The sequence below is a fragment of the Globicephala melas genome, chromosome 2 (assembly GCF_963455315.2).
Source record: "Globicephala melas chromosome 2, mGloMel1.2, whole genome shotgun sequence".
Taxonomy (NCBI): domain Eukaryota; kingdom Metazoa; phylum Chordata; class Mammalia; order Artiodactyla; family Delphinidae; genus Globicephala; species Globicephala melas.
Window position 1 is genome coordinate 64,198,907 of NC_083315.2, and position 27,696 is coordinate 64,226,602.

At 49.9% G+C, this 27,696-nt stretch overlaps 1 long non-coding RNA gene across 1 annotated transcript in view; it reads left to right on the forward strand.

Moving 5' to 3' along the window:
- Positions 1-451: 451 nt before the first annotated feature.
- LOC132596750 (uncharacterized) overlaps positions 452-27,696 on the forward strand; it is an 86,390-nt gene continuing 59,145 nt past the window's right edge. Inside the window, exons 1-2 of the long non-coding RNA XR_009562759.1 lie at positions 452-858; positions 3,785-3,926. This is a non-coding gene — a long non-coding RNA (uncharacterized lncRNA). The remainder of the gene's footprint in view (positions 859-3,784; positions 3,927-27,696) is intronic.

Sequence of the window (27,696 nt, forward strand, 5' to 3'; positions counted from 1 at the left end):
GTCCTGCTTGCTGCAGCCAAAGCAGGGAAGGATTCCCGGGGAGGGCAGCAGGGACCTGGACGCAGGGTGGGCGGGGCATGGATCTATGGTGAGCGGGGTATCGATGCAAGGAAGGTAGGCCGAGTTTCATTAAGACAGTAATAATTTCTAGTACTTCTCAGAAAGGATTTCTCACCTGTTTGGGGTGTCTGGGAGGAGAGTGTTCGTTTCTGGGGTAACTCCCTGCTTTGGGAGTCCTGCCACCCTCCCACCTCCCCGCGGGAGGCAGCGCCAGGGCCATACTTCCTGCCCCTGCGCTTTATATCCCCGGAAGTGCCGTGCGCAGTCGGGAAAGAGCAGGAGATCCAATCACAGGCCAAGAGCCGACTCTGGCCTGCCTGTGGGTGTGGTCTGGGGCGTCTCTCAGCAACTTTTGGCGCCGCGGAAATGAGCACGGTCGCACGCTCTCCCACATCGCAGCGCGGAGGTCAGGGGCAGACCCGCCAGTGGCCTAGCCAGTACCCATCCCTTCTGCTCCCTCCTTGCTGGCAGAGCCAAGTGGGAGCATCTGCTCTAAGGGGCGGTGTGGGTCCCTCTCTGGCCCAAAGAGTAAAGAGAGCTTTGTTCAAGTCCACCGCCAGTGGTGGGCCAGAAGGGGCCCCGTGATACAGTTCTGGCCAGAACGCAGAGGCTCTGTGGGCGCTTCTGGGAATGGATCCCTTGCTCGTAAAAAACTGTGCGGAGAAGGGACTTCTTGCTTCCTGCGTCTGGACACGGCCCAGAGTGTTCTGAGACCCCAAGAACTATACAGGACACCTCTCGCCGCTTGGAGCTGTAGCAGCCATCTTGCAAGCATGGAGGGACCTGCCTGAGGACCAGGTGAGAGCAAGAGCTAGTGAGTCAGGCTTTTATTATCCTTCTAAATCAGCGGTCTCCAACCTTTTTGGCACCAGGGACCGGTTTCATGGAAGACAGTTTTTCCACGGATGGGGGTGGGAATGGGGATGCTTCAGGTGATAATGATAATGGGGAGCGATGGGAAGCAGCAGATGAAGCTTCGCTGGGGCTCGCCTTCCACTCACCTCCTGCTGTGCGGCCCGGTTCCTAACAGGGGGTTGGAGACCCCTGTTCTAAATGATCAGTAGAAGTGGGCCTGGGGTGCTCCAGAGGGAAACCTGCAGCTTCCCAGGCGCTGTCTCTGAGTACAGTGGAAGACAGAGCAGTTCTGAAGCCCAGGGAAGGATGTGACCACTCAGAACCTTTCAAGTGGAGTGATTTTTTTTTAATGGCAGGGATTAGAACCTGTTGTAATGTTTTTCTTAATTGATTCTTCTAATTGCAAATCAATAGAACTGATTTGCACCCTGACTGGGTTTGTTTTGTGGTGAAGCGACTGGGGGCCCTGAAGGACTCCCTGTGAGAAGAAGACTTCAGGTGAGGGGAAACCAGAAATTTCCAATCATCACTCGTGGGTGGCAGGAGGGGCAGGCACCGGGGACGGAGAGGGAACTGGTTCCTCTCCTCCCTTCTTACCCTTCAGCTCTCGCAAGGAGGCTGACGCTTGGTGAGTGAGGGGCAAATCCAGCAGGTGGAAAGGGCTGGCTGTCAAGCTGTCCCCTCCAGCCCCCGAGGGCTGTCTCTGGCTGGAAAGTTGGACCCCCAGTAGACACAGCCCTTTTCTCTGGACTTCTCTGAGCAGCCGTAAGATAGCCTGGAAACGTATGCATCTAGTCAGTACAGCATGAATATTTCCTGAGCACCTACTATGTTCCAGGCTCCAGATAGAGATTGGGGATTCAATGGTGGATAAGACAGCTATGGCATTGAATGACAGAATCAATCAGGATTCAGCCACCAAGGACTGAATCCTCTCTGACTATTTATGCAGAAAAGGACTTATTGCAGAGTATTAAATTACCTTTATTCTTTTTTAATTAAAAAAATTTTTAATTTATTATTTATAAATTAAAAATTTTTATTTATGTATTTTTATTATTTATTTTATTAAAAAAATTTTTTTAATGACCTTTAGAACTGCTGAAAGGTCTGGAGAAATAGGCATTAGGCTGAGTTCCCAGGAGTGACTCTTAAGAACCAGGCCTCTGAGAATGTCCCATTCAGGCCGTATCGGGGCAGTTGCTGCTACAGTCACATGTTCTAGGACCCCAGTGCCTCTGCAACAAAATGGGAGCCTCATGTTTGCCTCTCTCCCCTCTTGGCTCAGTTCTGAATTTGAGTTTCAGATGAGTCCATCGATTGGTAGAACCCAAATCAGTGTGGAACTCTAGCTGCAAGGGAGTCTGTGCATGTAGGTGTTTGTTCTCTAGGAAGGACCCCTTGGAGCAGGAGGTAGGAATAGATGGTGAGCAAACCTGCACTTTCAACACAGCAACTGATTACACAGTTTGTTAATAACTTTGTGGTTAGTGCCTTGCAGAAAAAGCAGGGGGAATTGTTAAAAGGAACTTGTCTAAATTCTTGGCAAGAATCAAAAGGAAACCATGACTGTAAAAGTGGATGGTGGTGGGGCTTCCCTGGTGGCGCAGTGGTTAGGAACCCGCCTGCCAATGCAGGGGACATGGGTTCGAGCCCTGGTCTGGGAGGATCCCACATGCCGTGGAGCAGCTGGGCCCGTGTGCCACAACTACTGAGCCTGTGCTCTGAAGGCCACGAGCCACGGCTACTGAGCCCACGTGCCACAACTGCTGAGGCCTGTGTGCTTGGAGCCTGTGCTCCGCAACAAGAGAAGCCACCACAATGAGAACCCTGAGCACCACAACAAAGAGTAGCCCCCGCTTACCACAAATAGAGAAAGTCCACGCGCAGCAGCGAAGACCCAATGCAACTAAAAATAAAAAATAAATAAATTAATTAATTAAAAAAAAAAAGTGGATGGTGGGACCATAAAGGACTCTCTGATGGTAGCAGCTTCCAGTCCCAAAGGCATGGCCCTCGTGTCTCCTGGAACTTAGCTGTGCTCCCTCACCTTCCTTGTCCCCAGGCCCACATGGTGGTCATCACTGTGTTCCTGATACACCCCAGCAAGATCCTGGCTATCTCTATCCCTCCTCAAACCACAAGCCCACCACTCTTGTTCAAGTGGTCCAGGTATCCTAGGGCCCACCCATTTCTCCCAAGCTCCCTGGACAGGAGGTGTGGTGGGCACAATGAATGACCCATCATCTTGGCTCAGCCACCAGCCCTGCCTGCCTTGGGAGGCCTCCATACTGACTCTTTCTGGTGTGAGGCCACCCTCCATGGTCAGGAGAATGACTCAGCCCACTGTAGAGCCACATTGTCCACACAACTTATCTCAGTATTTCTTGAAGGTTGGTCTAGGTCCCAAACAACACTGGATTCTTTTCCCCCAGCTTCATTGAGGTATGATTGACAAAATGTATATGTTTAACTTTTATTAATTTTTAAGGTGTACCACATGGTGTTTTGATATATGTATACATTGTGAAGTGATTACCACAATCAAGTTAATTAACATACCCACCACCTTACTTAGTGACCATTTGCGTGTGTGTGGGGAGAACATTTGGGATCTAGTCTCTTAGCACATTTCAAATATAAAGTATATTATTATTAACTATAGTCAACATGCTGTACATTAGGTCTTCAGAATGTATTCCTCTTATAACTGAAAGTTTTTACCTTTTGATTACCATCTCCCCTTTTTCCCCATCCTGAGAGGTTGCTCTGGTAATCATCATTCTACTCTCTGTTAACATGAGGTCAACTTTTTTTTTTTAGATTCCACGTATAAGTGGCTTATTTTACTTAATATAATGTCCTTTAGGTCCAGTCATGTTGTCTCAAATGGCAAGGTTTCCCGTTTTTTTGGCTGCGTTGTGAGGCATGCAGGATCTTAGCTCCCGTACCAGGGATCGAACCTTCACCCCTGAAGTGGAAGTGCGGAGTCTTAACCACTGGACTTCCAGGTAAGTCCCTTCCTTCTTTTTTTAAGGCTGAATAGTATTCTGTTGTCTGTATATACACCACATTTTCTTTATCCATCCATCTTTTTTTTTTTTTAATTTATTTATTTGGTTGCACTGTGTCTTAGTTGCGGCAGGCGGGCTCCCCAGTTGTGTCACATGGGCTCCTTAGTATGGCATGGGAACTCCTAGTTGCAGCATGCATGTGGGATCTAGATCCCCGACCAGGGATAGAACCCGGGCCCCCTGCATTGGGAGCGCAGAGTGTTATCCACTTCGCCAGCAGGGAAGTCCCTGTCCATCCATCTTTTGATGAACACTTAGGTTGTTTCCATGTCTTGGCAACTGTAAATAATGCTTCAGTGAACGTGGGAGTGCAGATATCTCTTCAGGATCTTGTTTTCATTTCTTTTTGATAAATACCCGGAAGTGGGATTGTGGGATCACATGGCAGTTCTATTTTCAACGTTTTGAGAAATCTCCATACTGTTTTTCATAATGGCTGTACCAATGTACATTCCCAGTGACAGTGCACAAGGGTTCCCTTTTCTTCACATCCTCACTGGCACTTGTTACCTTTTGTCTTTTTGCTAATAGCCATTCACATAAGTGTGAGGTGATATCTCTTTGTGGTTTGGATTTGCATTTCCCTGATGATTAGTGATGTTGAGCATCTTTTCACGTACTTGTTGGCCATTTGTATGTGTTTGGAAAAATACCTATTCAGGTCCTTTGCCCATTTAAAAAATTTAATTATTTGGGTTTTTTTGTTTTTGAACTGTGTGAGTTCCTTATATATTTTTGGATATTAACACCTTATCAGACATCTGGTTTGCAAATAGTTTTTCCCATTCAGCAGATTGCCTTTTCCTTTTGTTGTTTCCTGTGCTGTTCAGAAGCCTTTTAGTTCGATTGTAGTCACACTTGTTTACTTTGCTTTTATTGCCTATGCTTTCGGTGTCAAATCCAAAAAAATCATTGTCAAGACCAATGTCAAGGAGTTTTCCCCTATATTTTATTCTAGGAGTTTTATGGTTTCAGTCCTTACATTTAAGTCTTTAATCCATTTTTGAGTTAACTTTTGTGTATGGTGTAAGATAGGGACCCGGTTCCATTCTTTTGCATGGGGATATCCAGTTTTCCCTATACCTTTTACATTTTGAAGAGACTATACTTTCCCCATGTGTATTCTTGGTAACTTTGTCAAAAATCTATTGACTGTGTGTGTGGGTTTATGTCTGGGCTCTCTAGTGTTCCACTGGTCTGTGTGTTTGTTTTTACGTCAGTACCATACTGTTACTATAGCTTTTTAATATCATTTGGAATCAGGAAGTGTGATGTCTCCAGCTTTGTTCTTCTTGTTCAAGATTGTTGTAGCCCAACATTAGATTTTTCACCTGATAAAAATTCTGTTTCCCAGGCCCTGCCCCAGACCTATTGACTTCGAATCTCTTGGGGGTGAGACCATAACACATGCATTTTCTGCAGACTCTCCCGGTGACTCTGGTGCACCCAGGACCGAGGACCGCTGCTCTGAGCATACTGGTTAGAGGGAGGCAGTGCACATCGTGGGAGGCACAGGGGACTTGCTGTCACAGCCTCGTTTTACTTCTTACTCTCACTCAATCTTCAGATTCTGGTTGTCCTGCTCTGAGGCCCAGTTCCTAACCCGAAAATGGGGGTGATGATATCATTTGTTTCCCGGGTTGGTTGTGGCTGTGAAATAGCACATGCAAAGCCTCTACCAACTGGAAGGCACTGTTTAAACACCTGTGTGATCCTTAGGCGCCTTGGTGAGCCTGACGTTTAGGAGGCAGAGTTCAACAATCCCTGATAATTTTTAAAAATTTTTTATTCTTTTTTTTATTCGTTTTTTAAAATTTTATTGAAGTGTAGTTGATTTACAATGTTATGTTTAATTTCTGCTGTACAGCAAAGTGACTCAGTTATATATATATATTCTTTTCCATTATGGTTTGTCAAGGATATTGAATATAGTTCCCTGTGCTACAGAGCAGGGCCTTGTCGTTTATCCATCCTATATATGAGAGTTTGTATCTGCTAATCCCAAACTCCCACTCCCCTTCCCCCTTGGCAGCCACAGGTCTCTTGTCCATGTCTGTGAGTCTGTTTCTGTTTTGTAGATATGTTCATTTGTGTCGTATTATAGATTCCAAAAAATTCATTATTCAAGTTTTTAAGGACATAAAAGGGTTTCAAATACATAGTCCACAGCAGTGCTTATCAAGCTCCCTTTTCCTTCCTACTTCCTTTTCACTTATAAACCCTCTTCCCTGGCTCTACCGGAATCCAACTCCTTATTCCCCTGAAGTCCCTAAGCCCCCTCTACCCCCACTCCAGGGGCCTGCTTTTCTCCTCTTGCCCTGTCCCTCCCCCTCAACATGTTGTATTACTTATAGGTCAAGTTAGCCCTCTTCCTCCCCAAAAGAAGCTGCCCTGTCCAGGAGGAAGGAGAAGGGGGTAACTGAGTGGGGAATGAGGGGTTTGTCTTTGGCGGACTGGATGGGGTTGAGGAAGATTGGCGAGCATGCTCACCTCAACACATTGTTTTTGGTCTGTCACATCAGAGAGTGGAAATATTTGCAGTGTTCACATGTGATCGGTGCTAAGGGTGTCCATTCTCTCATAGGGGAATGGAAGCCCTTCCCTCCTTCCGTCTCTCCCTCCCCCTGCCCCCTTTCCTCCCTCCCTCCTTTCCTTCCTTCCTTCCTTCCTTCCTTCCTTCGTCTCTTCTCTCTGTCTCTCATTTTCTTCCACCTATAAAACTGGGTTATTCTTTTATCCCACCACCATTTATTTTATCTGTAATATTTAACAAGTGTTCTCTTTAATTATAAAAGTGAATACATGCTTTTGTGAACATTCTCAAACAGGGCAGCTGAGCATAAGGTCAAAAAGCAAAGGAGTCCTTCTGAGTGTCAGTTTTCTTGCCTATAAAATGAATCCCATTCCAGAAAGAGCTGAGAGGATGAGGCGCCCCTGCGGTGGCTCTTTCCGCCCTGCTCAGGGTCACCTGGCTGGCACCCCGAGCAGCTTCTCATTTTACTAAAGGAGTAGGAGACACTGCAGGGGGAAGGAAGGGCTGATGCTGGGTGGGGTGTAGATGCGTGAATTTGCATGTGTAAAAATGCGGCTGGGGCCAAGGGGTGGTGTGTCCTTCTGCCCCTACCTTTGCAATCTCACCCCCTCACCTGGCCTGGTTGCTCCTGTCTCCTCCCTTCCCAGTACCAGGTGGCTCAGAGCCTCAGATAGAACCCCACTTTGGCCCTCTGCTTCAGGGCAGGCAGAACTGAACCGGCATCACAGCCAGGCCTGCTGGGCCCTTAGCTGAGGGCATGAAAAAGGCTGAGGGAGGGTGAGAGGAGACAGAGAAGGAAGCTGGATTCTGGAAGGCCTGGCTGGGGCTGGGGCAAGGTACCTGAGGCTGGAAAGGGGTCGTCCAAGTCACCCTGCATGGGGGGCCTTGAAGAACTCAGCCTGGTTCCAGATCCTATAGACTCCCTGTCATGCATATTTATTTGTCCATTGAATCATTCGGTCAATTACTTATTCAACAAAATTGTATTGAACCTCTTCTATGTGCCCAGCACTGTTCTAGGCACTGGGGATACAGCAGTAAGTGAAGAAGCAAAATCCCTGCTCTGGCGGAGATCTGTCCCAGTGTGGGAAACAGACAATGAGATAAAGTAAAATGGGTCACAGGCTAGAATGTGATGAGTGCTATGGGGAGAATAAAGCAGAGAAAGGGAATGGGAGTGATGGGGTTGACGTTTTTGAAAGAATGACCAGAAGAAGCCCCCTTGAAATGATCACTTAGAGAAAAGGCCTGAAACATATGAAGAGGAAGCCTGTGAATGCGTGGAGGAAGAGCACACTAGACAAAGGGGCAAGTGCAAAGGCCCTGAGGCAGGAGCATGTCCCAGGAACAGTAAGGAACAATGTGGCTAGAGCAGGATGAGCAAGACAGAGAGCAGTGGGAGAAGAGGTTGAGGAGCATCAGGGGCCAGATCCCATAGGGTCTTGTAGGCTCTACCCAGTGAAGACTTGGGCCTCGCCTCTGAGAACACGAGAGCCATGGGAGATATGAGCACAGCTGCGCCATGATTGCACTTGTGTTTTAATAGAATCACACAGCTGCTGGGTGGAGCCTAGACTCTTGGGGCAAGGGTCGAATAGGAGATCAGGGTGAGAAGTACCACGTAGGTGAGGTGCGAGGTGGTCAGATTCTGGGTACAGTTTGAAGCTATGCACAGTTGGCTGCATCTGCTGGAAGATCAGCTGTGGGAACTCAGGCGGTGATGCTGCTCAGGCCAGCTTGGCTGCCGGTCTGTGGTTCCAGTGGTCCGTCCTTTTCACACGGGTCTCCTCTTGGGGAGAGAGCTGGCCGGAGCCAGGCCATTGTGAGGACCAGTCCACCTGGCCGGACTTGCTCTGGCCCTGCTCCGTGAGCCAGCGGGGAGGCCTGAGGAAAGACCACAGCTCCGTGAGCACACAGGGGCCAAGAACACAGCCTGGAGTCAGACCCACTGTGGCAGGGCTCCTGCCCCTGCCGTGGGCTGGCAGGGCTGACTGAGCCCGGCCTGACCGGGGGTGCCGAGCCGGCAAAGGTGGGGCTGGGTTCCCGAGTCGCACCTCTCGCTTCCCACTCTCAAAGTCCCCTCTCTTTCGGCTGGTCACGCTGAGGAGAGCTTGTCACAGGACTCAAGGGGACCCACTGAGAGGCGCGTAAGGAATAGCTCCTCTGGGGCCCTCAGTGTAGAGCAGCAGTCCTCAAACAGGGACAGTGTCCCCAAGGAGACATTAGGCAACGTCTGCAGACATTTTGGTTGTCACAGCTGGGTGGGGGGTGGAGGTGGTGCTCTTGGCATCTGGTGGGCAGAGATGCTGCTAAACGTCCTACGATGCACAGGACAGCCCCATAGAAAAGAAGCATCTGAATTATCCGTCCCAATCCAGCAGGAGTACCAAGGTGGAGAAAACCTGGCTTAGTTAATTCACTAACCTTACCAAGTGTGGCTGACTGCAAACAAATGGCCACAGATTTCTCCCGTCTCTGTGTGTATGTCCCTTTACCCTATCAAGAGGGGGAATCTGTTTCTTCACCCCTGTGACTTGCTTTGACCAACCGAATACAATGGAAGTGATATCATGCGATTTCTGAGCTTAGGCCTCAAGGGGTCCTGCAGCTTCCACTGTCACCTGGTTAGAGCTCCAGGCAGCAGTCAGGGCCAGCCACCACTTCAAGGTCATCTTAAATCGTCCAGCCCCAGACAGCTGCCAGATGAGTGCAGCTGTGTGAGTGATGCCAGATGAAACCAGCAGAAGACCCGCCCAGAAAAGCCCAGCCCAAATTGCTGGCCCACAGAATGGTGAGCAAACAGAAGGGTGGTTGTTTGAAGCCACTAAGTTTTGGGCCTGTTCGTTTGGCAGCAATAGATAACTGATACACTGGGAGGATGCATGTTTTATAGGGGGATGTCTAGGGACCACATGCCTTAACCCAGCGGATTAGTGGGCACATTTCAGTCCATGGAAGGCAACTGAACCTCAGACTGGGGCAGAAGCAGAATACTTCTTCCTGTTGATCAAACCCCTCTAGGTGAATGGCCACCAGTGTGGTCCGCATAGAAGGCTGGGTCCAATGTACATACAGAACGGCTGTGATCTGGCCCTACTAGCCATAGGTCAGGTGGGGAGCAGTTGGATACTGGAGACCAGATTGATGGTAAATGGCTGGAAAGTGGGTGTGGCTTTCAAATGGGACAGTCATGGGCAGGAATGCTGGTTCCACTGACTAGCAGCTGCGCAACCTCATGAGGGTCATTCTGCTTCCTGCTCCAGACCTCATGCTTGCTCCTCTGGGAAAAGGGTGATCGTACCTCTCTCAGGCTTGTTAGGAAGATTAGATCAGATTAAATGAGACAATGTATGTGAAGGGTTTAGCACTGAGTCCGGCACAGAGAGGGTACAATAGTGGCTTGTTGACTGATAAAAACAGACCCACTGTTTGAGCAGGGTTGGCTGAGTAGAAGGTAAAAGGCACCATCCAGTCTGTGTGTTCTCTTCAGCTGAGGAGGGAAAAAAAAGGACTGGGAGCTGTAGGACCTAGGCTATCGCTGGGTGTTTCCAGAATGGAGGTCCCCAGATGAGAAGGAAGAGCAGGTGTAAATCACACTGGCATTGAGAGCAGAAGGCAGGCAGACAGTCGGTCTTCATATTATTCCTGTGTGAGCCAGCATGTGGTGTGGGTTTTAATTTAAAGCAAGCGTTTAGTGAGTTGATAAACAGGAGTGCACACCTCCTGCCCTCCCAGGCCCTGAGCCCCAGAAGAACAATTATCCTGGAGAGAAGATGAAAGGAACATATGGAAGTGAATTCTAATAATGAGCAGAGGGCAGGCGGTACCTGCCTTCCCGGGGCGGCTTTGGTGGGGCTCGGGTGGAGATTGTTCACACACCAGCAGGTACCAAAGGTCAGCGGAGGTCTCGCCTCCTGCTTCCCTCTGCTGGTTCAATCCATACGGTGGGATGGAGACAGGCCGGGTGCTCTTTGATCTTCTTTGAACCCTGCGGTCCGGGGCGCACCCTCCACTGGTGGGGTCTCCGTGGCGTTGTATGCGGATGGTCCAGGTGGGTGGGCTGGTTGGGTGTTTCTTTGCCTTTCCTCAAAGGCTGACACAGAGTGGACACATAGGAGGCCCATTGGTCTTTGTCTAAGGTCCCCAGACCCAACTGGAAAGGTGGTTGTTTGGATTCCAAGTTAGAGTTCATGGCCATCCATTTCACACTATCCAGGCAAAAGAGGGGCTTCACTGACTTGGAGGATTGACCTAAGGAAGGAGCAGGACAGTGGGGCCCCAGGCACCAGACCACCATCACTAATAGGACCCTCCTTATGTCTCATGTCAGTGTTAGTCTCTCTGCTGGTTTTCTCTGCAACACTGAGCACCCTGACTGCCCATAACCCCCATCCACAGCTTTCCAGCCTTGTTCCAGTTGAAAGAGCCCCAGGAAGGGCTCTCTTGGCCCAGCTTGAGTCCCATGTCCGCTCCTGCACTGTGGCCAGGTGGGTCCTTTGGTAGGTGGTCTCTTCTACAACCTCACTGGTGGGTGGGTGAGGAGGAGGGAGACCTCCCCAAAGAAGTGAGGGTGCTGTTGCCAAAAAGAGGGGAGTGCCAGGCAGGTAACATAGTAGTGATACTATGGGGGGGGTCAACAGAGTGGCAATGGGGCTTTCTTGAATTACTCCTATTGTTTCCTTAAAGCCCACCAGGAACCATATATTCACTCATGAGTAGGTTATCCACACCCATGGAAGTGTTGCCAACCACTCTGGACCACAGTCATAGCCTGGTGTCTTATTTCTGCCCCAAGACCATCTTGGTCATTCTAGGTCTTTGATGATTGAACTTGGAGGAAAAAACCATAATCATTGCATAATGAGTGCAGTTGGTTTCTATTTACTTTTTTATTTTTTATTTTTATTTTTTGCGGTACGCGGGCCTCTCACTGTCGTGGCCTCTCCCGTTGCGGAGCACAGGCTCCGGATGCGCAGGCTCAGTGGCCATGGCTCACGGGTGCAGCCGCTCCGCGGCATGTGGGATCTTCCCGGACCGGGGCACGAACCCGTGTCCCTTTCATCGGCAGGTGGACTCTCAACCACTGCGCCACCAGGGAAGCCCTGCAGTTGGTTTTTAAATCAGACTTGTTAAATAGTCTAGTTCTGAGGACGAAGCTTGGGGCGGGGTCTTTTCCTCTAAGCGCCCCCTTGCACAGAGAACACACACTTAGGAGGTAAAAGGAACACAGGATAAGATTTCTTACGGTATCACTTAGGATCTGGTTCAGCTGCATGTAACAGCTGAATAATGGTGCTTAAACACACAGGGTTCTCTCTTACCCAAAAGAAACTTGGAGGTATAAGCTGGGAGACAGTGTTCCGTAGGCCTCCTGTGTATTCAGGTATCTTATAAACAGAGCCACGGGCAGCTTTTCTTCTCAGAGCATGTTTTCAAGGATGTTTTATAGTGCTTGGGTTTGGAAGATAGATACAGTGCCATTCTCTGCGTCAAAGGGTAGATTTCTTTGCTGTCCAGGATAGTAAAGATACTGTCTCGCTCAGGGCAAAGGTGGGGCAGGATTGCCAGTGGCCCCGTTGTAAAGGATTGGCGTTCCCAAGCTTGCGGTTCCTCAGCTGTGACCCAAACCCACTGCGTTTATAGTATCTATCTGGACTGCTCAACACTGCCCCATGGGAACCAAAGCAAACTGACAGGGATGGGAAGCTCATGCTGCCTGCTGTCCTTTTTCTCTGACCTGGGAGTCTCTTGTCTCCTGCCAACACCCATGAAACCGTGACAGTCTAACTGGTTAGCTTGCAAGGAGGGTAAAATTTGAGACCCTTCACAGTTCTTGACAGTATATAGTAAAGGGCTGGAATGGTGACTCCACAAAGTCATCTAGGCAAGGTTCCTTTTATCCTTCTGCTCCAGCAATCTTCAAGGTCACTGTGTGCTCCAAGGTGGCTGTTGGAGCTCCAGTCAGCACATCTTCATTCCAGGTAGCAGAAAAGAGGAAAGGAGATTGGGATTGACATATATACACTAATATGTATAAAATAGATAATTAATAAGAACCTGCTGTATAAAAAATAAACAACATAAAATTCAAAAGTTCAAAAAAAAAAAGAGGAAAGGAAAAGTCAACACCTCCCATCTCTCCTGGAATTCACAACACTTATTGGCCATCACTTAATCTAGGGCTTTACCTAGCTGCAAGGGAGGCTGGGAAATGTCTTAAAGCTGGGTGCAGTGCTGCCCCAGGCAGGGATTTGTTACTAACGAAGAGGGAGAATGGATGTGTTGCGTGGTCAGTAGCCTCTCTGTCCTAGGCCCCACCTCCTGCCTGCCATCCCTTGTCTGTTGGTGGGGACAGGAGGGAGTTCCTCATCTGAGTACAGCCCTCACTGAGGATGGAGGAGATAGTGAAGGGCAGGTTTGGAGAAGGGTGTACTAGATGAAATCCCCTCCCTACCACCCCAGGGGACTCGAAAGATAGTGGGAGGGATGGGCATGTGCATTACTAATTACAAAACATTGTGAAAAGTGTGGTCAGAGCCGGGTAGAGGTCATCCAGCCCAGGGAGCTATGAGAGCACTAATGGGGGCAGCTGCATTAATCCGGGATCAGGGAGGGCTTCCTGGAGGAAGCGATGCTTGATTTGTGTCTGGAAGGATGAGTAGAAGTTCACCAGACATGGTTTGGGGGTAGGGCTGCCAGATAAAATACAGGATGCCCAGTGAAATTTTAATTTTAGATAAACAACTAATAATTTTAGGATAAGTATAACCCATATGATATTTGGAAGGTATTTGCACTAAAAGATCATGTGTTGTTTATCTGAAATTCAAATTTATCTAGCATCCTGTACTTTTATTTGCTAAATCTGGTAACCCTATGTGGGGATGAAGACAGTCCGTGTGCAGTGAGCTGACGCAGAAAAGCCCAAGGGCTGGGGAGCTGGAAGCAGCTTGGCAGGCAGGAGTGAGTGAGGAGGTGTGTGAGGGGGTGTGGGGGACTGGGAGGAGGGGGGCGAGGCTGGAAAAGGACGCAGGGCAGGTCATTATCTAGTGAACAGGAGTCAGGAGTATCTATTAATGAACATTTATTGGAGAAATTACCCTGTGCCAGAACTCTCGTACTGACTCCTGTCGTCCTCAGCCATCGCTAGGAGAGAGGCGCTTGTATTATACCCATTTTACAGTGGAGGCAAAGTAATAGCTAGGCAGTGGTGGAGTGGGGATTCCAGTTCTGGTGTGAATCCAGCTGTGCCTCCTTGGGGTATTCCATGGCCCTGCTGCGTGTTATCTCGTTCACCCAGCTCCCTGTCATCCTGCAGGGTTGGCAATCACACAGCTGCCCGAGCAGAGGAGAAAATGAGGGGAGGCCCAGGCTGTTTAAAAGCTCCTTGAAAACGCAGCCCTTGGACTCTCAGAAAACAGCTAGTCCAGAGGCTTCCACCCTTGGCACTTAGCAGCCCTTAAGGGTCCTGAGAGGGGTGGGGCCTCTGGAGAGGTGAGGGGGAGAGGGGGGAGGAGGAGGGATGGGGAGAGCCTTGTGAAGGAGAGGTTGACAACGGGGTGGGACTCCAGCTACAGCACCGCGTGTGCACGGGCATCTGTGAGAGGCTGCCCATGAATACAAAGTGGCTCAGTGGCTTTGGAAACAAACATCCTGCTGGTAGCCCGACGCCCTCCATTTGCAGGGAGGAAACTGATTCCCCGGAGGGGTGGCGGTGGGGCGTGATCTTGCTGGGTGCAGCAGGGTCTCCAGAGCGTCGCTGGGCAGTCTTGGCCCCACCCTCCCAGCCCACCCGCTTCTGCACCCCTGGACCCCAGCTCCAGCACGGCTGAGGCTGCCTAGGAGCCGGCCCGGCATCTCCAGCAGACACAGGCTCCTGCTCAGCCCCGCTTGCCCCGACCCTTCCAGGCCATGGGCTTCGGGGCCTTGATTTTGGGCCCGGTGTGTGGATGGCGGGACCCGAGGGTTTACAGAGCTCGGCCGGGGTGGCCCGGGGGGGCCTTGCCAGGGCCCCGGAGGCCCAGGAGAGCCCCTATCCGTACCTGCTCCCCCGCCCCCTCTGCAGCGGCTGGGCCGGGGCGGCCCATTGTTGTCCACGAAATGTTTCCGAATCAGCCATTTAATGAGAACAAAAGGAATTAATTGGTGGTTTAGGCCTAATGAGACCGCTGTGCAAATTAACAGTCCTCATCAGCAGAAACAAACAGAGCCCTTAAATGAATTGCCGAAGAGCATTAAACTGAATAAGCTTTTGCCGGGATGATAAATAGCAGGTCAGAGGAGACCATCTGGCCCCTTCCCCGCAGCTTCCTTCCCGGGAGGAGGGAGCGAGCGAGCAAGGGCGGGGCCCAGCTGGGCGGAGCCAGGCGCGCCCTCAGGCTCGCAGCCTCGCGCACACACGGTCACGCGTGTCCGTCCACACACAGCCGCATGCACACGTATTTGCACGCTCACGATCACATCTGTGCACCTCCACACAGTCACACTCAAGACACGTTCACACATCCACGGACACACATTTGCACTTACACGTATATAATTGCACACACTCACACGCACACGCACGCTGGAGGTGCAGAAGGCTAAGGTGGCATTTGTCTCCAGGAGATGGGACAAGGCCCTCTGCCTGATCTGCTTGTGCCCCGAGGTAGGGGTTGCTGTGGGCGAAGGTGCTGAAGCTCCGGCCACCCGACACACATCCCCGCGGAATACTGGGCTGGGTGGGAGGATAGAGAGCAGCCCTGGCCCCCAAGGCAGTAACCCCTGCTCAGAGAGCAGTCCTCCCTCAAGCGGGCCATGTGGGCGTGTCCGACATGCCCTCCGCCCCTGCCCGCCTCCTCTCTCCTACACACCTGCCGGCTGGTCTGGTGATCTTGGGGTGGAAAGTACTGGGCTAGGCAGTAACCCAGAGGAGGATGACGGGCCTTCCAGCTGGTTCTGATGCATACTAGTTGCATGTCTAAGATTCCTTCTAGAGCTGATATTCTGGGCGGCTTGCCCCACTTTAATTTTTATTAAAAAATATTTTTTAGATTACCTGTCTTCTCTATTTTTCACTCCACAAACACACAGGGGCTGCTTTTGTTCATCATTGAACGTTCGCGTAATCACATTGTCGGCGCTTCATATGTATTTGTTGGTTGAATGAGTGAAACCAAATTCTTTCAAACAAGCATGTGTGTGTATATACGTATATATGTAAGTATATACGTATACACACACACACACACACACACATACATACTTACGTATATATGTATAATCAGCCCAGGCTAAGGCTTTGGGGAAGTTTGGTGGAAATCCTAGTGTTGCGTTCTGTGCACGGAGGGCCCACATTAGACTCTAAAGATGTCTCGTGTCCCCTACTTGGGGAGCTCCTGAGGTGAGGTGTCCGGGTCTGGATCACTTAGTGTCATTAGAGTCTCCCACAGGGATGCTCTGCCCTTTCCCACACACCTGGCCATTCCAGGCTGTGGGAGTCACCTTGCTAAGGCACAGAAGCCTCTGATGGCCCCTCAGTGCCTGCCCAGTAGAGAGTGAGCGCTCGATACTTCTTAATAAGACAATTAATCTACCCATCCATTCGTTTATTCATTTGACAAACATTTTTCAGAGTCTAGCCTTGTGCTAGGTATTATGTAACACAGGAATGATTTAACTTGGCCGAGTCTTCACCATCAAGCAATTTACATGTGTTGAGAGAGAGAGGAGACAAGAAATTTGTATTAAGTATCAATACGTGGAGAGGTTGGTCTGGCTCAGAGCTAAAAGAAATAATGGAAGGATCCATTTTAGGGAGGTGGTCACGGAAGGCCTCCCTGTGGAGGTGATGTCTAAATGACACCTGAAGAATGAGGAATCTGACATGCAGACTGTGGGCAAAAGGGCATTTCTGGAGGAGCAGACAGCATGTGCAAGGGTCCTGAGGTTCACATGCGGCCAGAGCCAGGAGGAGAGAGTGTTGCAAGGCATGCTTAGCAAGTTGGGCAGGCCAGAGTGTGCAGCCATGAGGATGAGTTTGAACGAGCCAATGAACATCAATTGTTAGAGTTTAAAGCATAAGTAATGGGAGAGAACTACAAGGATCCTCAACACAAAATTTTAGGGATCCTCAACCAACTGATGGTCACAGAACACCTCCTGGGTACAGCTCTGTGCCTAATGCTGTGGAGAACAGATTGATGTAAAAGATGTGGTCCCTGCCCTCAAGCCAGTGACAGCTGCTTTGACCTGGACAGCCTCTTCACACTTAGCACCTTCTGAGTGTGGCCCAGCTGAGAACTACAGAGAGAAGCTGAGGCTCTTGGGGCCTCTTTGCAGCCAACAGCCCTGGCTGTGCAGGAGGAGGCAACATGGAGGCTTGGCATGGTTGGGAAGACTTCCCAGGGAAGGCGGAATGTAAACTGAGCTTGGGCAAATGAGCAGTAATTGTAGAAACCAGTGCCTCTCTGCTAGACACACATCTCCTGCCCTCTCAATCTGTCTGCTAGGTTCAGATCATTAGCCCATTTCATAGATGAGGAAACTGAGGTACAGAGCAGGAATTAGAGCCACTGAGTAATGTAGGCGGGATTTGCCCCTGGCTCTGCCTGGCTTTATCCATTCCCACTTCAAAGAAATGGAAACACAGGGCCTAGGTCTGGGTGGCAGGGCCATGGTATGACTTTCATGGACTCTGGGCCTTTTGCCTTCATGGGCCCCATTTCTCCCTTAAAAAATTATATTTTCTGACTGTGGTGGTATAAAGATGAATATATTCATTTCTCCTTCTGATTTTGAAAAGATTTCCAACATTCTTGTGGACCCCCAAATGAACCGTGGGCTTGAGGCACGGTGCCCCACTAGTGCCTAGTGGAGAAGCAACTCTGCTGACCCCCCACGGGTGCTCCACAGCTCCTCCAGATCTCACAGCCACCTCCCCAAACTCCAGGAGCTCGCACCCCGCTGCTAAAATGCCCACACCGTGCCCTGAGCAGGGGCAGGTGCCACCAGGAAGCTTTAGCTCGACTGTCTCTGCAGTTGAGCTGGTGAGGGCAGCTGGACACATAAATCACTGCCTGGGAACGTGTGTCTGTGCTGATGCAGGGACAAGAGATTGCTTGTCTTTTTTCCTGCAACCAGGGCTTAAATTCACCAGGGTGATAAATGGTTTAGCCTCCACGATTAAGGCCACCTCGATAACTCACAGCGCCAAAGAGGGCCCAGAAGCATCAGTCTCGTGTTTGTTCTTCTCAAGGCAGAGGAGGGCCATGCTCAAAAGATCGAGAAAAAAATGGCCTAGCCATCCTGCTGTGCCCTGGGGACTGAGGCCCAGGGATGCTGGATTCCATGTTAGAGGACCTCATGGTTCTACCCTCCACCCTTGCAGTTTAAGGCCCCCACTTCCCTCTGATTTCCGTGCTTCCTGCTACTCCTAGAGACTTCCTAAAAGCATAGCTCGACTGGGGTGCCTACCTCTCTCAAAGACCTTCGATGGCTCCCCTTTGTCCCCAGAAGGAAAGCCAGATGCCTCAGTTTGGTCTCCAGAGCTTTCCAGGACCAAGCCTCAGTTTACCTTTCTATGATACTTTCCCTTGAACCTTTTCTTCTAGCCCTGAAACCTGTTCTGTACCTCCAGTTCTTGTCGACCCTGGCTGTTTTCCCCTCCTGGAATGCCCTTCCTCCTCCAGGGAGCCCTCCAAGAAGTTCCACTTACTGGAATTACTTTTTCTTTTCCCTGTCTTCCCACAGACTGTGTTTGGATCTCTGTTGCACCCCTGGGTGCAATCTTCTTGTAGTTACCTGTGTGTGCCTCTGTTTCCTCCTAGTGTGGGAACCTCTAAAGGATGGGGACCTGATTTATTCATCCTTCTCTCTCATATATGCTTAACGTGGTGCTTTGCACACACAGGAAATGCCCACTGTTTGTGAAGTGAATTGAATTTCCAGTGGGGAACTGCCTTGGTCTAATTAGATGGTCCAGGGACACACAGCTCTGTTCTAATTTGAGACCTTTGCTTAGAGGCAGACCCAGTTCCCTCATTTCTAATTAGACAAAGTCTTGACCTTGACTCATGGCCTGGGAGAAACTCAGGACACCAGGTTTGGCAAATACATTGGTCCAAGAATCCATAAATATTGATTCGTTGTTTGCAGAGTAATTTAAATGTCAGTTATAAGCCCAAGGCAGATAAAGATCCGTAACAACAATAAAACTGGATACAAGCCACCAAGCCCTCGGGAAGCAGCTTTGGGTTAAGACGGAAATGGAATGCACAGGCCTTGGGGAGGGAGGGCATTAGCGGGGGAGACAGATCAATGGCTCTGTGAGACTTGGCTGCCAGCGATGCTCAGGTTGGGATGTGCTTGCTCATTACCATGTCTGCTGTTTGTGGATGGATGTGGTCCCTACTGTGTCCACAGTAGTCCCTCTACTGTGGAATTTTGTTTCTCAGCTATTCAGAGGGAGATAAAGACGGACAGATACACATACATACTCAGAGACAGGAACACACAGAACAAAGATAGGCACTGACACTTACACAGAGAAACAGTGAGGCAGAGACATAGGGAGAGACAGAGAAGGAGACACAGACACGGATGGGGAAGGAAATACATAGAGAGACAGAGGTGAAGGGAGAAACAGATAAGCAGAGTTTGGGCACGATTGTGCCTTGGAGAGCAGCAGGCTGGGCCCTAGTTTGCAACAGGGGGCCTTGATTCTAACTCCAAGAGGTAGTATGTCCAGTGGTGAAGATCTACAGCTTAGGAATTAGATTGCAATGAACAGATGGAGTTCAAGTCCCAGCTTCCCCACATACTAGAGGTTTGTGATATTGCACTACTTAATTAAACCCCTGAGCCTCAATTTCATCATCTGTAAAATGGAGATCCTCATACAACATACAAGGGTGCTTACCTCACAGGTTTTAGGGGGTATATGTACATTAAAGGGTTAGCACACCTCAAGCACTCTATAAATGCTGAGTTTTATCACCCTAATTCAGAGTCTTCCCCTAAACAACTCTATGACCTTGAGCAAATCGATTCCCCTCTCTGTGCTTTGGTTTCCCCATCTGTGAAGCGAGGAGGGGTATCTTTGAGGATTTCCAGGTCCCTAACCTCCGCACCACTTTCTCTCCCCATTGTCCTCTGTCTGAGGTTCTTCGTAGCTGCCCCGAGCGAATGGTTTTCTTGGTAGAAGGTGCCCCCTCCGTCTTTGATTTCATTTAACCATAGTCAGACCCAGCAAATGAATTGCTTCCCTTCCCTGGGCTGATACCAGGAAGCAGCTGGCCGACAGCTCCCCAGGAGGGATCGATTGGAGGATGTCTGATTCTGAAATGAACTGGAGGACGGCTTTGGGATGTTGAACCTGACCTGCCATTGTTCCCGGTCAGGGCTGGTGGTCAGGAGCTCCCACCTCACCCCTGGTGAGGTCAGGCCTGGTGGTCTTGCTGCGGCTGTCAGGGGTGGCAGAGGGCAGGCTGCTCTGGGTGCTGTGTGCTGTCCCTACCGTCCACAAGGACCCGTGGGATCTATGGGTCCAGCCTCACACCAGGCAGTGTTCCCCACTCACCTGTTCCTAGGCCTTTTGAGAAATATCCACTCACCTTTGGGGCTCAGCCTGGATAACTCTGTGCCTGGGAGCTCACTACCTCTCCACTTCCGCACAGCTCTTAGAGACGGAGAGGGGTTTCACTTGTTGATGCTGATACACTACAATGATCATGACCATCAGCCCTTGTTCTGTACAAACTGTATTAAGGAGGTGATACAGCTACAAAGCAGATTTTAAATTCTCTGTTAAGAAGCAGGTCAGTAGAAGGAAAAAACCCAGAATTGTCATCACTTCGTCTGCAAAACTTTCCCAGTCGTTGACACTGTGACATTGTGTCCTTACATGGCACTATAGGGTCGTGGACGTTTGGAAGGCCTGTTTTCCCTACAAGACAGTTAGCGGGGAAGGTGAGGGATATGCCTTCCTTTGATGCTTTTGTAGGTCACTATCAAATGTTTGCTTAATGAATATATATTACAGTCTGTAATTTTAATACACCTAGTCTTCAATTGGTTTTCTAAAATTTAATTTAAAATTTTATCACAGTAATACCTGTATACGTTGTTCAAAAAACGAACTGGTGTTACAGGGTTTCTAGCTGAAGAAAGCAGTCCCCGTTCCTACTCTTTTCCAGCCGCAGTCCTGCTTCCTTGAGGCAATCATTTCAACTCTTTTCTCGGTATTCTTATCTCCATATTTTAAAAGCGTATGATTATATCTGTATTTTCTGATTTTCTCAATTTTAGATATTATCTACTGGCTTTGCATGATAGAATTTAGCTTTCTGAGACACACACGTGCACACACACACATGCACACGTACACGTTTCCTCTCCCACCCTCCCAATATAGTTCTATCACAAGTTTTGATAATATATCAGTCAGTAGTCAGTGTTTATGCTCTTATGACGACGTGAATATTGTTTGCAGCTGAGCCATGTAGTGTCCTATGATTAGGTTTCCTTTCTTTTATAACTTTGATTTTTTTCTTGCAGTTAATAATTGCCTCTTTTTTGTTTGCTTAGTTTTCTATACTTTTTTCACCAATTTATCTCTAGATTTCCCCCGCAAATTGTAAAACTCCTCTAAATGTGGTTAGACACATCAGATAGTAGTTCAGTTCTATTTTTGTCCCACAGGGACACCCCTTCTGGAACCATTAATCCTCTGCTCCGATCTGGAAGGGGATCTCCAAGTCCACTGTGTAGCTAGCATCCTGGACCTCCCTGCACCATCATCCTGGTGGATTTTATATGTTTATTTGGGGGCCTCTCTTCTGTGCCGGCTCTCTCTTTGTACCTTTGATTTCTCTTGTTTTCTCCTTTGCTGTGGTTGAGCACAGCTTCCAATTGCATCTGTAATTTTCCGTCCCTTCAGTCCCTTCCAGCACCTTTGCCTTTAGGAGCACCGGTGTGTTTGATTCCTGAGACTTCCTAGGGTTCCAGTGTATAAATCAGCCTGCTGCTTCTAACTTAGCCCTTATGGGTACTTGAAGAGAGAAAACGCTGAAATCTAAGTCATTTCATCGGTTGTTCATCTGTTTCTTATCTTCCAAAGTTTTCTTGAAACCCATTGTTTGCTATCTTCTCTTTCATCTTCTGGTTTTTTTTTTTGGTTTCTTATCCTTTTAAAACCTCTCTACTGTAACTTTTTTTTTTTTTTTTTTTTTTGCGGTACGAGGGCCTCTCACTGTTTGTGGCCTCTCCCGTTGCGGAGCGCAGGCTCCGGACGCGCAGGCTCAGCGGCCATGGCTCACGGGCCCAGCCGCTCCGCGGCATGTGGGATCTTCCCGGACCGGGGCACGAACCCGTGTCCCCTGCATCGGCAGGTGGACTCTCAACCACTGCACCACCAGGGAAGCCCTCTACTGTAATTTTAATAAGGTTTTTGAGAGGAAGAAGACATCAGCTGGAAGTCCAATTGATTTATTTTAAGAATGTTTGATTGAGTATAATAATTGATTCTTTAGGTCATATATTGTCTCTGAATGAAGAGAAAGTGTCTTAGACTTAATTTCAAATTCAGGAGCCAACAAATAGCTTTTTTCTTCTAACTCCTTTTTGGCTTAGTTTTCTTAGAAATCCATACTTGAGATGAGAGAGCATTAGGGACCACAGCTCTTCATGGCCAATTATCAGATGAAAACTAGTGAACTAACTGTATCAGTTGTCTGTTGCCACAATAATGCTGTATTATAAACAACCACAAAAACCTCAGAGGCGTACAATAATTGCTTATTGCTGTCAGGTATGGGGTCAGCTGCCGGGAGGCCGGGAGGCTTTCTCTGCTGTTCTTGGTTGGCTCTCTCCTATGTCTGGGGTTGGCTGGCTGTTGGCTGATCTAGGATGACCTCATCAACCCAGAAGAGTGACTTTACTGTGAGCATTTTGGGCTGGCCTTGTGCAGACATTCCTGGTCTCCAAACCCCACTCCCCTGTCCCACCATCAACTGAACGCTCGGCAGGTTTTCTTTCTTTTAAACCAAGTGGGGCTGAGGGATGTTTGAAACGGAACCAGTGTCTGTTGCCTTGATCCTAGCAGTGAAGTGGGGACGATAAGAGAGCTGCCCTCATTTGGGTGCTCATGGAGAGCCCTACCGCCTAGTTTATTCCTATAGCTGTCAATTGACCTGTCCCCTGCCTGCTCTCCAGAGGGCTCTCTGAAGAGGCTGGCTCAAATCCCTTCCTCTCTCCTCTGTTCCCTGGTGTCTGGCTCGGGCTGCCGCATCCTGCTTCTGCTGCTCAAGCTGAACTCCAGTCTGACACCTGTTCAGCATCTCAGCGGCCTCCAGTCCTCCCTCATCTGCAGGGCCGGCCTGACAGCTGAGAGGGGAAGCACTCACTCACTCTTCGAGGGGTCACCATCCCGGGCAGATTTGGACCACCGGCTCCGTGTTCTGTTCGGGCTCAGCCTCAGGGTGGGCCCTTGGAAAGATTCCTTGCCCTGAGCTCTCCTCCCAGTCAGGGAAGAAAGACCTGAAAGTTATGCTTCCCTCGTACGAGTGCATTCGTTAAGGAAGATGTGGACTTGGAAAGGATCATTGTTCCTTGAAAACAGAGAGGGAGAAGTCCAGTAGCATCTCAGTGGCTGCATCTGTGCCAGATCGGGGGGAGGAAATGCTTCTCTGGAAACCACAGAATCCCATGGGTCTGGACTAGTGAGACCTCAGTCACGCACCTCCTCCCCTCTGGCCTGGGTTCCTTCCCCCAGGAAAAGAGAACCGGGGCCAGATCATTGTTTCTTAACCCGAGACTGCAGACCCCTTAAATGGTTTTGGTCTTTACTGAAGACACAGGGTGAAGGAAAAGGGGAGGGTTTGGGGCACGTCTGGAGGCCAGAGCGTGAGGGAGGCACAGCTTGGCAGAGGGGCCTGTGGGAGGTGGACAGGACGTGCCAGGGTCCAGACACCTCCAGGGGCTGGCCAGTTCCAAATTTTATGAATCTATCTTCCAATCCAAATAGTGTTAACTTTTATTATTATCCGTGGCACTAATAACAGCTATAGTAGTCACTAGTAGGTGCCAGGTGGTATTAAGCATGTTGAGGTGTAGTATGATACATGACTGTTTTCATACCTTCTCTATGAAAAAGCGATTAATGTTCCCAGCTGAGGAAACAGGGTAGGAAACTTGCCCAGTGTCACACTTTAACTAGTATTGCCAGCAGAGTTGGGAATCAAACCCAGGACTTGTTTGGGTCCAGGGTCCTTAATCCTGGTTGGATTTCTGGGAGTCGGGCTCTGGGCTAGGAGGCCTGGAACACAGAGTTAAGGGAAAACCCACCCCCAACCCTGGAAACTTGTTCTAAACACCATAACCAGGTAGCAGTAGAGGGCTATGGGAGTTCCAAGCAGGGCTTGGGGACAGTCCAAAGAGGCTTCCTGGAGGAGAGGGCTTTTAAACTGGACCTTGAAGGAGAGGGATTTCAAGAGTGGAGAGAGAGTTCTAGGCAGACAGCAGGGCTTTTGGAGAACGCTAGATGGGGAGTTTGCAGAAGGTGGGTGTGGTTTAGCCAGACGTGGTTCCTGGGATATTTTGGTTGGAAGATGGTGTGAAGAGGGATTGGTGGGAGATAGGCTGGAAAGCTAGGTTGAGGCCATATTGATGGCAGTTCTGAATGCCAGGGCAGGGAGCTCGGAACAGAGCAATGGAAAGAGGGCAGGACACTCGACAAGTTTTGCACCTAAATTCTGTGCTGTAGAAAAAGTGGAAAAACGGACAGAAACTGACAATACAGGTAGTTCAAATAGGGCTGAGAAAACCTAAAAATATTGTGAGGTTTTTTGGGTTTGATTTTGGGAAGCAGCTGAATGTCCTTCTCCTGGAGATCTGAGCAAAACCTCCATGAGCCAGGTTGGGAAGATAATTGACCAACTCCTTTCTACTTCCTCGGGTTTCCTCTGCAAAACCTCACTGAACTACACTGAGAACTCATTCGGCTCCGCAGACTATGCAGAACCCCCTAAAATGTTTATTCATGGGCTTCCCTGGCGGCGCAGTGGTTGGGAGTCCGCCTGCCGATGCAGGGGACACGGGTTCGTGCCCTGGTCCGGGAAGATCCCACATGCTGCGGAGCAGCTGGACCCGTGAGCCGTGGCCGCTGGGCCTGCGCGTCTGGAGCCTGTGCTCCGCGGCGGGAGGGACCACGACAGTGAGAGGCCTGCGTACCGCAAAAAAAAAAAAGGAAAATGTTTATTCATTTGTGAAGAGCTGGGGGCCACTGGGAAGAAGGAGACGGCTCATCTTGAAATCATCCTTGGCCCCCACGGGCCTTGTGATCCCTTCGTTTTCAGTAACAGTGATTTACACTGCTCATTTGCCTCGTGTCACCTGCAAATGTCCCAGTACCTGTTGCCACTGTGGCTGCAGCTCCAGCTTCAGGCTCACGTTTGCAGCTGGGTGATTGGCTGAGCCGCCCAGCCAGGGCACAGGGAGGGCAGGGTGCCGCTGACCTGGACGGGGCCTCAGGCTCCAGTCCTGCCTGTCGTCACACTCTCACGGTGCGACCTTGGCAAGTCCCCGTCTCTCTCTGTGCAGCTGTCTCCTCACCGCAACCCACGTGAGGGCTTGCCCTGGGTCAGCACTTCTGGAAACAGTCACCCTCATCCCGTCTCCAAAGGCAGCATCCTATCTGAGCATCCCCTACTATTAGTCAGTGAGTATTTCCCTTAAGTTGACTCACTTTTTAGAACACACCAGTTCATGTCAATCTCCCATTTCTATAAATGATGCATCATTTGCTCTAAATGGACAGTAAAGTTAGCTGTTAAAATAGTAAGCGTTCACTCTCTTACCTCCTAAGATCCGTGTACGTGCCAGCCCGAGATGTGAGTGTACCCCATGGAGGGAAACCCCCATCCTGGAGCTCGGGCAGCCTCTCCGACATGGTGTGTGCCCGAAACACCTGGGGAACTTACTGAAATGCAGATTCTGATTCAGGAGGTCTGGGGCGGGGCCTGAAACTCTGCCTTCCTGACAAGCTCCCAGGAGGTGCCCAGTTCCAGAGACCCTACTTTAAGTCATGAGGGTCCGCGGGGTTTTTCCAGCCCTCACATCCTGGGTTAGGGCAAGAACGTCAACAGAAACAAAGCAGCAAATCTTCTTGAAAACTTTTGTAGTGAAATGTAAAGCCTCGTGGCCAAACTTAGAAACAGAGGCTGAACAGGAGAAGAAAACTCGGAGAGTTGTTATTTCTTCTTTTCTCCAGAATATATGTTTACGTTTTCTTTACTTTATGCGCTTAGAACTCTGGTTGTCTCTGCTCATAACCTCAGTGATTAAACAACTGTGACTCTCCTCACAGGCCCCTACCCCCCGCCTTTATTTAGAGACCCGAACATAGAATACCATTCCAGTGGGGACCTGGTTCATACATCATGCCGATCGTGCCTGCAGCCCGGGCCTAGCTCTCGCTGAGAGACAGAACCCTGGGGCTCTGGAGGCCGGACCACTCGGGCTTTTCCCTTCTGTGGCCTCCCGCCTGGCTCACAGTCAGAACCAAACAAACACCCCCCACTGACTCACTGCAGCTTCATGTCATGTTTTCCCGGGACAGGGGAGTTATAAGTTCTAGTAGCACTTGGTGTGTGCGGGGGTGTCGGGGGGTGCTTGGAGTGGGGAGGGGAGCAAGGCTGCTCCTCAGGAACCCACACAGGGCTGAGGCCACGGCGGGCCCTTGGCGAACGTTACCTGAGTCCAGGACAGGAAGAGAAGCTGACTTGGTGAGACGTGTGAAGGGGGCCGATCATGGCGGCTCTGCGGTGGCTGCGATGGACCGCTCTTGTGCTCAGGCTGAAAAACAAGGCTCCAGCTGAATGCCAAGTTGGGCCCCGCCCTGAGTCAGTCCCAGAGCCCAGATGTCGTCCTTCCCTCCTCAGCAGCGGCAGGTCACGCCACCCAGCAATTCCTGGCCTCCCGGTAGAATTCAGTGCAATCCATCCTCTGCACCCGGTGTGCCCGAGATGCTGAGCGAGGTGGGGCAAAGCCAGGGACCCAGGGGGCTCAAGGAGGATGGCTGGGGGAGTGTGAAGGTTATGTGCTGAGCAGAGGCCTGATCAGAGACCCCAGGGTGGTGTTTTCGCTGAGCACTGAGAGGGTGTTGGAAAGACCCCCCTGCTCCAAGCCCCAGGAATGCTGCCTCTTTGGGGTTTCAGTATCCTCCTGCCAGCCTCTGGCCTTCACCTCTCATTTAGCCTGTTCTGGACTGCATAGAGGAGAAATGCGGTATGGATTCCATCCATCTTAAAAGGCACAGGGAAGGGTTGCCTTTCTCTCATTTCTGAGGCTGTGAACAAAGACGAGAATTCATATACAGAGAAATGAACCCAATCTCTCAAATTGGGCCATGGTTCTCTGTTGCTTACAGAATGAAGTCAAAAGCTCCTATAACCTGGGAGGGGCTGATTCAGGATTTGAATCTGTCTCCAGACCCCAAGTGTGTCTCTCTCCCCAGGGGTGAGGCTCCGCGTCTGTGGGGACCGTAGATGTGTAGCTGCCTTCTGACCTCGGCCAGTGGAGCAGCAGTGTCAGAGGAGTAGTTCTCCCATGAGTCTGGGGCCCTGGGGCATCAGAGGATTTGCATCCTGCTTCAAGGAGGTGAGGAAGGATAGGAAGAGGAGGCCAGAAGGAGAAGCCAGCCCAGTAATCACAAGACCCTGTTGTCTAATGGCGAGCCTTTGCAAAGCCCCAGTCGGTCTTCACAGAGCTTTCACATCATGGCGATGGCTCCCGTACTGAGTCCCTAGACCATGACAAGTGTTTGACGTGCGTTTTGTCACTTTAGTTCTCCAACAACCCAGTGAGATGCATTTTGCTAGGTCCAGCGTTCAGAGAAGAGGACTGAATAATTGAACACAGACCTGTTTAGGGTTCAAGTTCATGTGTTTGCTGCCAGGACCTCCTGCCTGTCTTATCTGAGGCTTAGAATAACCGTGGGAGATAGACATCACCAGTCCCAACTTATGATGCTGAAATAGAACTCAGAGAAGGGAAGTGATTTTGCCTAGTAGGTAAATGGTGGAGCTAAGACCAAATGCCATTCTCTACACTCTGACCAGGATTTTCCCCTTGGGCTACATCAGAGATTCCTCAGGCTTTTATGGCTTATATGCTCTCGGAAGGGCTTGCTCTTATGAG